Source organism: Anomalospiza imberbis, chromosome 7 (genome assembly GCF_031753505.1).
Source record: "Anomalospiza imberbis isolate Cuckoo-Finch-1a 21T00152 chromosome 7, ASM3175350v1, whole genome shotgun sequence".
Classification (NCBI taxonomy): Eukaryota; Metazoa; Chordata; class Aves; order Passeriformes; family Viduidae; genus Anomalospiza; species Anomalospiza imberbis.
In genome coordinates this window covers 11046559-11059773 of record NC_089687.1, presented here as the reverse complement: position 1 = coordinate 11059773, position 13215 = coordinate 11046559, and the positions used below count along the sequence as shown (strand labels likewise).

General features: G+C 40.8%; 1 protein-coding gene and 1 long non-coding RNA gene across 7 annotated transcripts in view; one reads left to right on the top strand and one right to left on the bottom strand.

Annotated features, from left to right (window-relative positions):
• The window catches only part of LOC137476932 (uncharacterized), a 541698-nt gene that overhangs the window by 80045 nt on the left and 448438 nt on the right, over window positions 1-13215 (top strand). The gene's annotated exons all lie outside the window — the stretch shown is intronic.
• SEMA5B (semaphorin 5B) overlaps window positions 1-13215 on the bottom strand; it is a 280124-nt gene that overhangs the window by 188496 nt on the left and 78413 nt on the right. Inside the window, exon 1 of one of the 6 annotated variants that reach the window (XM_068195395.1) lies at window positions 6001-6205. The exons of the other annotated variants lie outside the window; for them this stretch is intronic. The gene's annotated coding sequence lies outside the window, so the exon portion shown is untranslated. Of the gene's footprint in view, window positions 1-6000; window positions 6206-13215 lie in introns of those variants that run through there. 6 annotated transcript variants of the gene reach the window in all.

Genomic DNA, 13215 nt, shown 5'->3' with positions numbered 1-13215 from the left:
AGCAGCCAAGAGAGCTGACAAGGTTCATATACACACAGCCATGGTTTACTACTCAAACCATTCTAAGCTCTTTAGGTAAGCTTTGCTATTACAGATGGTATTGCTTGCCCTAGATCTGATGTCCAAAATGGGGTAGCTCTCTGTAATCCTTCAGAGGCTGCTTATAAATCAGAGAAAGCTTCACCTCTTAACACATGGCACTAATAGATGATAATGTAAATGGTGCAGTGTTTTAACCTTAACAGGCATTTGCTTAGGTTATTGTAGACAAAAATGAGGTCAGGAACTGTGGTCACGAGCCTTAATCTCAAAGAGCCTCGGTCTGGCATAATCTGGAGCCCTCTGGCTTGTGCAGCGAGCAAAAGGCTAAGGGTGCAAAGGGGGGAGGGGGCTCTCCTGTCCCACTCCTGCACAGCTGCACCCCACAGTGCCCCCTGCACCTCCCAGGACCCTCCCAAGCCACTTTGCCTATAGTAACCAACAGCAACTGCAATATAGTAATTGCTGTGGAAATGATTTTGAAGGCATCAACCCCTAAACAGAGAGAGTAAACAAAATCTTCTGTATGAGCTCTTCCACTTTTCTCAGCATCTGAGGGATATCCTTTATTAACCATGAGATAAGAGCAGACTCGCTGTTCAGACTGCATATCTGCCTGGTTCCTTAGATACCAACGAAAGCCCAAAGGCACAGCTTGGCATCTCATCCCCTTCTTATAAACTCTTTCAGAAAGTTACAGCTGATTTTGACACAAAGATGATGAGAAATGGGGAGCTATTTGTGCCATTCTGCAGAACATGCCAAACCCTGTATTAACAACCCCAACCCTGTTAAAAACAAAATAAAGCAAAAAACCCCAACAACCAAACCAGCAAAAAACAATCCTTCTGTTTGCTACTGATTAGGCAGCCGAATTAAAACTGATGAAGTGATTGGATAGGATCCAAAGCTGTTTATCTGCACATAAATCACAGACATGCTTTACTCAGCCAGTATGGATTTACTGAGCTAGAGGAAAGACCTCGTACTCAGAATGCTGATTATTACAGCAATTAAAATATCAGTGAAGCAAACATTTTGGGTAGAAAGCTGTTAGTGGCTACTTGAGAAATCATTCCATTAAATATGAATTCAATCGGGTTTCAAATTTTTTAAAAATAGTTTTAATAGAGAGTTTCTTTTTTCTGATTAAGTATAAGTTGCTGGAAAAATCAAATTCAAACAGAGGAAAGATACAAAATAGCTAGCTGGACATGCCAAAGGAGATTAGAAAGGAAGGCTGATACATATTTTATGATCACAAGGGAATAAAAAAAATAAATTGAGAGATGTACTGTCAAACCAGACACAGTGTTAATAGCTAAAGTATATGGCAGTAAGAACTGCTGTTCCCACAGCTATTAATGTAAAACTGAAAATTTGGAGCAAGCTGCAGCAAAGGAAAATAAATTACACTTTTTTTATTCAATTTGAAAATATCTATAAAATAAATCCCTACCCCCATCATTCACTCTCTGCATCCCAACCCCCTGACACCAAGACTGTCATTTCAACAAGCTACAGCTTCCAGGCAAGTGAGACAAGTGACAATTTCTTCCTATTAATCATTGCTAATTTATTTATGCAATTTTTCTACTTATGAGAATCATTGGCCTGGAGATTATTTCCTCTTTCCCCTTTGAGTCCTGAGAAACTATTTAACATGGGAAGTAGTTAAGGGGGGTAAAGAGGGGAGAGTGTCATGTAGCCAAGTTACGCATCCCAGCTGGAATCTGGGATGATGTCTTGCAGTTCTGGCTCCTTCAGCCAAGTTTCATACAGGAAGCAGGAACGCGCCAAGGGCGCAGCGAAATCCGCTGGAGCCAATAAATAGCATTGAGTCCATTAACACACTGCTGCCACGGATCCCTTCACCAAACCTCAGCCACCTTGCAACCAGTCTGCTCAGGAGGTCGCCAACAACTTGCACAGGGGAAAGGCTCAGGAGCCAAGGGATCCTCTGGTGAAGCCTCACAGATGCAGAGTGTGTGTGCCTGTGGGATATGTATCCAGAGCCCTTCCAGAAGAGGCAAACACTGCTGATATATAGTGGCCATGGAAGGTCATGGTGTCACTAGTGAGGTAAAGGGCAAATTGCTGTGAGGAACTTCACGAGGCCCTTGAAGACAACTCACTTCTTGCCCAGAGGCTCCTCTCCAAGCCTGGGATGGGTCCGGAGGTACCACAGAGGAGCAGGCATCCCCATCAGTTCATGCAGTTTTTGCCCTTCCACAACAACCTGTTTCAGCTAGGAAAAAGGCCTAGAAAGACATTTCTAAAATTCATAGATTAAAATTTTGTAGTGCATGCATTACAAGTCTGATTGTTATTTCAAAGCTATCAGTAGCAAGAATAATTTCACCTATCATAGAAATACCTCCATGATAACTTTCTGGAGTAAGAGATAACTTTTGAGGAAAGTAGCTGACAAATTACTTGACAAATTTGTCAACTACTTTGGAGCCATCAAGATAAAAGACTTTATATGTTGTATATTTTTTTAATGTATATATATAAAACACTTTTATTAGACTGTTGATAAAAGCCTGAGCTACAAAGGAACTTTTTCCCCCAGCTGAGAAAAGGCAAGCTGCTAGACAAATCAGTTCAATCTCTGCCTTTCAAACAATATAAAGCAGTATAACTTTCAGGAGTAACACCTCATCTGTTTTTTTCTCCAGACTGCCTATCAGGAATCAAGCATTAAGTAAACATTTGAAAAGTGCTCCTCTGAGAGCAAAGGTTTAGATTTGAGTCACAGGATCCATTGAAAAGAAAAATTGCTTCTGTGCATTGGGACAGTGCCTTCCCTTCTGAAAAGTTTCTAAAAAGAGCAAATTGAGATAATCTTTTTACAAGGTATAACCCATATGGAAATTCATTATTGTTTCCCTTTAAAAAAAGTCAAGATAGTTCAGAAAGTGAGAATGGAACCACTATTTTAAAGCGGTTAAAAATATGCAGAAGATTTCCTAACAACTATAGCCAGTAAAAGCATGGTTAAAGTGCTTTATCATGGTCTAAAGTGAAGCTCCGATTGATGAGAACATGAGATAAACAAAAAAGGCAAAGACATAATAGAGCCCTAAATCACTAAGAGTATTTAATCCAGAAGTGGGGGTATATATACCCAGCGATTGTTGATTAAATATTTTAAGGATCTATTCTTCTCCCAGCACAAAACACTCGCTAGAGTGGCTTCAGCGCTGCAGCTCCCTGAAGGCTGCATTACTGCTCGTTAGCCCTGTGCAATCACCACTGTGGATGCAGAGCTGAAAGGAATCATTGTTCCTGCTGCACAAAAGCTAGACTGAGCCTCCAGAGAAGGTGAATGATTTGCAAAGGATTTTACAGCAAACCAGTGGGACAGCTGGGGGAAGGGGGAAACCCCAACTTACGAGCTGGTGCCTCCCAGACACTATTCCTCATTGCTTGCAAGAACACCCTCAAGTTAGGCATTATTTTCATTCCTGCCTTTTGCACACACAGCCATGACTATTAATTTAACACTGTCACCAAAATCACGTACATATGCATGGAAGGTCACTGAGGAAGGGTCCGGGATAGTGCTCCAAGACAATATTAGCTCTAGGTTCTCCTTTCAAGAGGTGTGAAAGATAAACTCTTTCCTTCAGTGGATTTAAATTGAAGATGAAAGTTTGATCATAAAAGGCCTAAACTAGACCTACAGCTGATTGGAAATAGTTTTCTGTCATAGCCAACATTAGTCCTGAATTCAGTCTGATTACACAGCATTAAGTATGGCAGGCATCTGAGGACAGAGCATAATCCCACATCAGAGCACACTGGACACACAGGCAAGGCAGGGTAAGTCATGGAGCCAGAGAGAGTGTCCTGGATAGTCACACCACGCTACAACGTTTCTTTAACACTGATTAATTCAGGTGATTAGATGAGTCAAAAATTCAGAAGGAGCTGTTGTTCATTACTTCTTTCCCCAGCTTTGGCTACTCCAAGATATGGTGACAGGTGATCTTTTTAACATATTGTTCTCATTAGCACTAAATCCATGAATATGAATATGAATATGAATATGAATATGAAAAGAATTCAAGGAGAGATAGGAAATGACTGCAAACATCTTTAGTTAAAGAAAATTTCTATTCTTCCTCCAAAGAGTACAGCTGCACCATTCTGGTGCAGAAGGTACCAGTCTGGGCAAGGCAGATCAAAGAAGTAAAAGCCCCTGTGCCAAGTTCACCTTTCAAATTGTTTCTTAGCCAGACCCAGGATACTGAGAGCAGCTCTGCCCAAGAAATCTCCAACATGACTCTTTTTTGATTAAAGCTTGATCTGTTGACATTGACACATCCAGTCTTTTGGTTTTGCCAGGTCTTTCAAAGAAGAGATGCGAGGGGACCAAGCCTGTGCTGCCGGTCCTGTCGGCTGCTCTCAGTTCCCACCAGCTCACGCTGCAGGACACGGGCAAAGCAGCCAACAGGGCCAGTGCTTTTACAGGCCAGAGACCCCCAGCCTGCACAGCCATGCCACAAACCAAGGTACTGGAAGTCCAAGCAAGTTTTAAGATCAAACTCACAGGGCTTTTAGGATCCCTGATATGCAGTCAAACAGTTTTCAATAAAATAACATTCCTCTGCCCCTAGACTGCCCAGGGTACAGGAGACACTTGCTCGAGCAAGCCTCTGGAGCATAAGAAGCACATGAATATTCCTTTTTTCTCTAGGCACTGTGGCACTCTGTCCCTCTGGATGTGTATTTTTGTCCAGCAGCAGAGTTAGGCCATATGATCCCATTCTCCCTTGTGAGATGACCAAGTCTATGCTCAGTATAGCAACCTGCAAAAGAACAGTGTATCTGGGATTTCTGGGGCTTTCTGAACACGTCTCTGCAGACTGTTGCCTGCTAATGGCACCACTTGATTGATTGATTCCTGCAGCCTCCTTCCTGACTTGAGGACTCCCAGCCTGGGAGCTGTCTGCAGGACTGAAACTGACACTTCCCCTGGAAAAACATTTTCTGAATCCATATGTCTTTGCCAGACAGACCAAAGGGAAATAAATCAACATGATCAGACCAGATCAGTTGTTCTGGAAAATTCTGTGTTGGGTCCATCATTCTACAAAATCAAAGAGAAACGTTTTATATTCCTGTTAAAATAAAAAAAAAAAAATTTCAATAAGGAATTTAAAAATGCCTTTCCATTTTCCAAACTTCAACTACAACCTTTCCAAAGTGGAAACTCTTCCTAGTTTCAGACAGCACAAAATGAGCACAAACTATAAATAGTACCTTCTTGTAGTGCTCCTGTGGAAAATCTGTTGAGTTTTTGTGGGATATATTTTAGGACCAAACTAATCAATTTCCACTCAGCATTCCCCTGCCTATACTACATCATATCTAACTGTCCTGAGTAACTGAGAAATAGTAGGTTCTTGTGTAACAATGAACTCTGGCAAAACACAACAACACTATTTTGGATTTGAAGTAGTATATAAACAGGGCCTGCAGCAGTGACCCACCTTTTTTGTTAACTGTGATTTGCCCACCCCTTATATAGCAGCTAAAAAGTTGCATCAATTCCCTGCACTTCAGCAGGCACACATTTCTTTTATAACCAAATTATTAGAGGAACATACACGCTTTACAGACAGTCTGAAATATAAGGTTCCCAACAAAGTCAAGAGAGAAAGTCCCACTGAGTCTAAGGACAGCAGAGTTAAGTCATTGAGCCACTGGAAAATGCTGCATCTAATGTCTGTCATTCTTTGCCTTTTCCAAAATCACAGATAGGCTGTGGCAGCCTCAGGAGCACTGGCCAAGTCTTCCAGCTCCCAGATTTTGCTTTAACTACTTGACATATCCTCTCATCACTGGAGCAGGAGACAGAATGATCAGAGACCAAAACCCCTCACACTGAGCCATCTGAAAATATCATGTTTCAGTCCAACAGAGACATGTGTCATTCCATCACTAACTCACCAGCCCAGAGGACAAGTCCAAGGCAAACGTCCTGGCAGCAGTCCAAGGTCAGAGTCCCAGAAGTTAAACCCGTCAAAAATGGGTGATGTAAACGCTCCCTCTCAGACACAGTCCCACTGCAGTCTTCCCTGAATCCCTTGGACTCTGCAAACTTCCTTCTCTGGCATGCCTCTTTGGACTTCTTCCTTCTAATATTCACATAAGCTTGTTTGGGGATGATTTATCTATATTTAAAAAAAGGCACATTTTTCCTTCATTAAAAAAGAAGTGCATCTGTATTTCACTGACACAAATAATGGTGTTATAAGGTCCTCTTTGAGGAAGGATCTCTCTGCTTCATGTCCTTCCTCTTTCCTGAGTTATGTGACAAAGATCCTGGGAAAATAGCTTATAAACTTTGTGGTAAGCACCACCTCCCCTTCTCCCTTTTCCCTCCTCGCAAAAATTTTTGAAACAATTTAAATTATCCGGGTCTGATATGTCATAATTTCTGAAGGGCCTACTTTTCTTCCATCACTGACCAAGACACAGAATCCATATTCAGTGTAAACATGACTCAGTTTATTTTTTCCAAGGACCAATTATTTTTACTTTCTGGTATACACAAGTGAGTAAATATTACTTGGTAGGCTAGAATTTCATGAAACCTAACTAAAATGAGGGCTCCAGATCACTAGATGCAGCATAAACATATGGTGAAAACTTTGTAATCATCCCCAAGACTACAGAGGCATCCTGTGAGGCAGGCAGGAAAGGAACTGAAGTCAATTTTCTGAGTCCCTGTGTAGAGCCTTAAACATAAGCCATCTTTCCTCCATATATTTTCTCTGTTTCTGCCTAGCTAGCAAATATCAAAAGCTAACAGTTTTCTGCCTCTAGTATCAACTCAGTTACAGCAATTTTAATTGCAATTGGTTTCCTAAGTCATCGTCTCCTCTCACAGTAATTTTTGCTGAAAATGTACCTCCTGTCATTGCATAGGCTCCATTCTAATCAAGCTACACTTTTCCCTCCACACTTTTGGCACTGCATTTAAAAATCAAAGTGCCAAATCCCTCTGTGAACTACTCGGATGCAGCACTTATATATGCCTATAAAATGCAGAGAGAAGTCAAACTTTGACCCTAAATAAGTTGATATATGAAAACATGACAGTGCTTCTTTGGCTAGAGGAAAAAAGAGATTATTTATAAAGTCTTTACTTAATTCTTTGTGTCTGTATTGCAAAACAAGCAATTATAAGTCTCCTCAGATTGTTCTAAACAGTACAAGTAAACCTATCAAAATGAGATGCATATGCCAGCATCTCATAAATGCTTTTCCAAGCAGAAATGTTAAGCACAGTTGTAGCCCCACTTCAGGTCAGTGCTTTCCTGTAGTAATTACAAGTGCTAAGAACAGAGCAAACACCAGATTCAGAGCAGAACCCACCCTTTTTCACCTATAAAGAAAATAAATTTCAAAGAAAACCCAAAAAAGTGTGAAGGAAACTTCAGAAAAGTAATGAAATCCCCAAGCCTGCCACTATATGCAGAGCTAATGGTGGCTCTGTTAGTGACCTGAAGAGGAATGGCACCAAGGATGGAGAATCTGCCAGACATTGACAAGCCCAGATAAAATGAAGAGTCATAAACAGTTATACAGAAAGATTTGTTTCCCCCAGTGATGAACTACTCTGTTCAAGTGCAGACCCAAAGCAGACACAGAACTAGTCTATGGTATCTAACCAAAAAAATGTGACTGACACCTATTTAAAGGACAGAAGATATTTTAAGTAAGTCCTTAATTTAACAACACAGGAAAGACTTCCCTCATCCCACAAAGCATTGCCCATTTTACATAGGGATAAATGATAAGGTCTGCTAGGGGAAGACCACCTGGCATTTGCACCCTAAGGAGCAACTCAATGTCACAGCATAAAAGACTAAAGCTTGAATCAGTTATGTAGCTGGGTCCAGTACATGCTACACAGTAGCTGATAAACACCTGACATGTGCTACATAGGTCCAAAAAATATTTTGGCAAAACATTGTGTAAGTATTCTTTTTCCTATGGTCCTGGAACACCACCAGTATAACTTTCATAGGTTATTGTTCAACTGCTTCAATGCCTCATATGAGAGATGGATTAAATCTATGACTATCCCCAGCCAAAAAAATTGAGTTACTGCACCAACATCTCTTGTGCTGACTCCTGATAATTCACATTTACTTTCCTCAGCCTTTACAGCTTCTTTCTTTGACATTTACTGCAAGTGCAACTGCTGCCATTGCTTCCACAGAACGTCACAAACACTTTATTACTAATTTTCACCAAAAAGCAGGGAAGATCTGAGAGCAACTGGGAGGGCAAGTCCTCCAAGCAACATACAAACTTTTGATTGCAACAGAAACCTAGAAGCAAAAACTTGAAATCTCACAACTGGAGTGAGAGTTCACAGCTAAAGTGACTTATACATCCAGTAAGGGATGCTGCAGAACCAAGAGACAGGACAGATTACAAAAATGGGCTCATTTGTACTGCAGAGGAAATAATGTCCACAGTAGTACAGATAATTTCCTGAAAGTATTTATGTGTTTGCACTGGGGAAAGAAATTACATCGGAAACCAGATTTCCATCTGAAACTTTCTGGTAGCTGGAAACTGCTAATTTTCCACTTCTCCAATGAAAATCTCAAAGCTCAAAGAAGATCTCAATAAAGCAATGTTTTTACAGGAATAAATTAATCTTCCAGAGAGCTTTCTAACACACACATCCATAGTAGCATATAACAACCAGTGCTAGTACTTAGGCTGACCTATTTTCCTTGCTAAAAGCAATACTCTATTTCTCTTTAGGACACCTCCCATTTTCATTTCAGATAATTACAGAATAAAATCTACTGTCTTCTCCACTTCCATTGCTGTTGACAGAGACCAATGACTAAAGACTTTTTTTCCAGTGTACAGTTAGATCCCTAGCAAGCTCTGCCCATCAGATTATTCCATTAATATTCCAAATGACATGAGATCACAGTTTTACATTAATTTCCTGATGGTTATCAAGGTCCTAGAAAAACTGCATTAAATTTTGAGCAGCTCAAATCCTTATGAGAATTCTGTTTCTTAAACACAGTAATCATCAGCTGTTTTGGACAACAGGACCCACTTCCATGCACTGAATGTTACCCTTTCATTTTCAGACATTGCAAAACTCATCAGTTGGCAATCATTAATTGTTAGCTGGGATCCCTATGCAACCTCATCAATTAGGTACTTTGTGCTTATCAACATATTTAAAAGAAAGCAAGAGCTATCAACTGTATATTTGTGCTACAAAGAGATAAACAGCTTTGTTAATCATGTGTCTTTATTGTATCAGAATCACTGATTTAAATATCAGTATCAGCTCTTGCAGTGTTCACCAATTCCAGTAAATTTGCACTGGAAATACATTCGGCTCACTTTTACTCAGATGTGAGGTTCTGGCAGTATGCATTTGTAGTCTCTTTTTCATAAAGCCTTCCTGGCAACACAGATACAAGGCTGTTTTCAGACATGCTCCTAAAATGTCCTTAAGCAGGCAGGAGCCCAAGAGCCCATTTGGAGCAGCAAGCCCTGCAGGTCGGGAATTAAGATCACCCATTGTGTAACAACAGCCATGGGGTCAGCTCTGCTTAAGGATACAGTAGAAGCAGAATACAAGAGTAGGATTTCCAGCAGGTGCCTCTGAGGTGTCCACTGTCCTCAAAACAGAGAAGAGTAAAGCACCCAAGCCCCTCACAACCCCATGAAGAGTCCCGCCCCAGCCTTTCTATAACACAGTTCTGACAGGCACAAAAGCCACGAGGCTGTAAATCTCCACCACCTCTACAACCACAGCACACTTAAGTTTTTGTTTCATGTTATGAAGAAACAAAACATCCAATTTCTTTCTGCAGTGTTAGAGAAACAAGAAGGATTCTACAATGCTACCGTAGTGCCTTTATTGAAACATGGATTATTAATGCAACTAATGGTCATGATGGACAAGGCTGACAAAACACCACTGGACTCTGCTGTTGCACCCACTGTATCAGGCAAGAAAGACTGAATGTCACACTTGCTGATTTCGGAAAACAAAGTATTTCTACCTAGTTTGTCATAACTACCTCATTAAGCAAACGATTTCCCTTTCTGCCAGCCCCTAACCATCTAAAAAGTTTAGCCTCATTTCCAATTTGAATTTGCCCTTTATTAAATTGGATTCACTGTTCTTTGTGCTACTACTTGTGTTATGTATCATTTCCTTTTCCTGGTATTAAATGACCCTTAAGATGATCATCCTGCCATTAAGCATTTCTCTAGATGAAACTGGCTAAATTCATTCCTGCTTCTGTATCTCCTTTAATGGTGAAGTCTTCCTTTGGAGTCTGGTTTCTGACATTAAGAGATGCATCTTGGTGCATGATGCTACAAGTGTGACCTTAGCAACAGCATAATGATACATTTGTAAATTCTCTTATCCTAAAAAAGCTGTTTTTCAGCCTTCACTAAAATGAGTGGTGTTTTGATAACTTCCATCAACAAATACTTCTTTTCCTGACTGCTTTCATTTTCCATCACTCATCTCAGGATAGATTTGCTGATTCAGACCAGACACTTCCCTGGTGGCACCACAAACACCTTACCTGGAATTAAAAACCCATTGAGTCTCAGTACTGCCCAAGGGTTTGGCAGAGAGAGCTGGCAATCAGGTTCACAGTGATGTGAGAGGCACTGGCTCACGCTGTCAAACAGGAATGAAGTTAAGAACTCTTCTTTTTTCCTAAATCTTGAGCTGTGGGTTACAGGATTTATTGTGGAGTTAGGCATCCAACACCAGTAAGGTTAATGCAGTTGTGAGTTTCAACTGTGCTGCCTGTCCCTTCACTTACACATTCTTATAACTCAGCTGTTTTGCATATACATCTTACCTTCTCACTGTTCAAGAGCAATTTGACACAGTCATTTCTTTACTTGTGATCCTTTCCGTTATGTCTTTCTCTGGACCTGGACCAAACTCCATTTTGGAAAGACATTTCTGAGCTACCTTAATAGGCTGAGCCTCCCATATTGCAAATCAGCATCAATGGACAGAAGTAATAAAATTTGTGTGTTCAGGTTAAGCACAGACATGCCTCCCAGCTGCTTTCTGCATGAGTGCCCATGCAGTCACACAATCACACATACTTCTTCACCTGTAGGATCAAACCTCTTGAAATTCTTCCATTATTAACTTGCAAATAACTTATAACCCAGCCAGAGACCCACCTAGAAGACTGCTAACAGTACCTACATTCTGACCAATAAAGCTGTCCCCTTCCAAGCCTTTATTTTTAGCAAATATGGACATGGACATAGATATAATCTGAGCACATATATCTGTGTGTATATATATATATATATATTTCAATATTTATGTATGTGTGTATATATGTACATGTCTACATATTTATGTATGTCAGTATAAATATATATGTATAGTTACACAGACACTTATTTGTAATTTTGGCCTCACATGCCCACAAAGAGCAAAACACTTAAAAATTATTCTTCCAGTAGGGTTATGGCAGCATGGCAAAAATGTCTCTCCTCTTAATTAGTCAAAGGCTCTTAAACTCACGGAGTTATAGAAAATGCCAGAAGTAGAACTCTGTTGAATGTAAGTAATGTGCTTTAGATAAGCATCAGTGTTACTTGTCTTGACAAAGTTTTACTTTCCCTGGATCAGCAGCAGGGCTTTTAGTGTTCTTTCTTTACTTTTAATGAAACTTTACCACAGAATCTCCCATGTACCATGACCTGGAATTCAGAAAAACAATGCAACAGCCTATATATTTTTCTGATTATATTTTCCAGAGCCAATTTCACACAGACTGTTTATAAGTCACTCACCAGAAAGCAGAAAAGAAGAAAAGAACATTTTCCATTTCTTTACTGAAAAGCAAAAAGCCTCAAACCAAACAAAATTGTACACAGCTGTGTGACACCAGCAGTGACATTTATGATACCATATGCCCCGCTGAATGGCGTTTCACTCAGCTGATGTAGCCTTACTGAAAGGTTAATAAAGAGGCATGATCTTCGGCTAATAAAGGCCGAGTCCTTTATAAAGGAGATAGATTTCAATTTGCAAGGAGAAAGAGGGGAGGAAAAGAGAGAGGCAGGAGGAATCTCTGCTGAGGGCACTGTTGGCAAGCCATGACTTGCAATGCAGACAAGGGGCCTTTTATGGGCTTTCACTATGACAGCACATGGGGCAAGCAGAGCCCAGACCTGCTCCAAAGCCCCCTGCAAGGTTCTTTCCCTAGAGCCACACGGCAAACCCAGAGCTTGAGATACAAACCACTTTAGAAGCACACACATGGAATTGTGAAATGCACTGGCCCTGAGAGATGGGGCTGGGCCACCCACAGACACCAAACAGCCTTCAGAGAAAAGATGGATCCTCACCTACCCTTTATACCACTGCTGAGAAAGTGGGAAACCAAGGTGATTTTTACTGAAGCAAGCCTTCCTTTCAAATATGCATTTCTGCAGAGCCTGGCAGGCTTCTTCCAGCCTCCCAGGAAAGCATTTCCAGCACACCCTGTCCCAGGACCCTCTGTTCCCCCCACACACACTCAAATCCCATCAAGGTAAACAAGTGATAAGACTTCAGGATTAGGTCTACTGACCTCAGAAGGAATTTTGCTCAAACAAGCAATAAGCTTGGAAGGATTTTGTCCTTACTGAGAGGCTTCTAAAGGTTTCCCACATAAGAGTTTCAGGAAAATGACTTGTGGAATTTACATCCCGCTTTGCTCCCTCAGACATTTTGGCAGCTTATCCTGGAGGACACCGGAGCTGGCACTCAGACAAGACGTCAGCTCACAGCCTAACAAATTATTGATTCTCTTCTCACTTTGAAGCAAGGCAACAACAAACTCCTAAATGCACTGCATCCTTCGCTATCTCCCTCCAGAGAAATAACCATCTGTAACACTGGCACTAAGGGGGTGTTTCCATCTCAGGCCATCTCAGATGGACAAAGCTCTGGGCTTATGTATTTTGTTCTCAATGCCCAGGTGAGAATTCTGCTCAGAGCAACTTTCAAACCCACACTGAGACACAGTGAGACATATTTACAAATGTTTGAGTGCACATATATGAAATAAATTGAATGTGGAGTGAAGAAGGTGTCCAACAGAAAATGGGGTTAAGAGTTTGTTTTCC